This window comes from Orycteropus afer, unplaced genomic scaffold (genome assembly GCF_000298275.1).
Source record: "Orycteropus afer afer isolate SDZICR_OR568_19922 unplaced genomic scaffold, OryAfe1.0 scaffold00283, whole genome shotgun sequence".
In the NCBI taxonomy this organism is placed as follows: Eukaryota; Metazoa; Chordata; class Mammalia; order Tubulidentata; family Orycteropodidae; genus Orycteropus; species Orycteropus afer.
The window spans coordinates 915,287-915,883 of record NW_006921870.1 but is presented as its reverse complement, the minus strand read 5'-3'; positions in this window follow the sequence as shown (position 1 = coordinate 915,883).

Here is a 597-nt window from a genome sequence, read left to right as displayed (position 1 = left end):
GCTAAAGAATAATGTAGAATCTGCAAAACACTGCATAACGTGGTTTAACTTGGAGGATATTATGCTGAGTAAAATAAGTCAATCACAAAAGGACAAATATTGTATTAGTCTGTTATTGTAAAAGTGAAGACAAAGTTTATCTATAGAAGGAAATTTTCTTTGTTGGTTACCAGGGTTGGGAGGGGATGGGAGGGAACGCTGTTAGATAGATAGAGATAAGTATTGATTTGGATGAAGAGAAGGGCAATGTACCAAATGTGAGTGACCATTATGGGAGCATTGAGTATAAGAAAGACATAGAGAGGTACATGGGAGGTACAGACAACATATATGAAACCTTTTGTACATATAGTACTGTGTTGTCAGTGAAGGCTAACATGGGTATATAGGTGGATAGATGGGTGGGCAGGCTGAATTTGAGTTGATAGATAGGTGGACAGGATAGGTATGTCTATGAAATGGGGAGTGTATCCAAGAACACATGTAGGGTTGGCTGACAATCGTCCTATAAGTTTATGTGAATGATCAGAATTCCCAGGTGTATAGTAGAGCTGACAAGGGGCATGGTTGTGGTCATGGCTTGGTCACAGCCAGCTA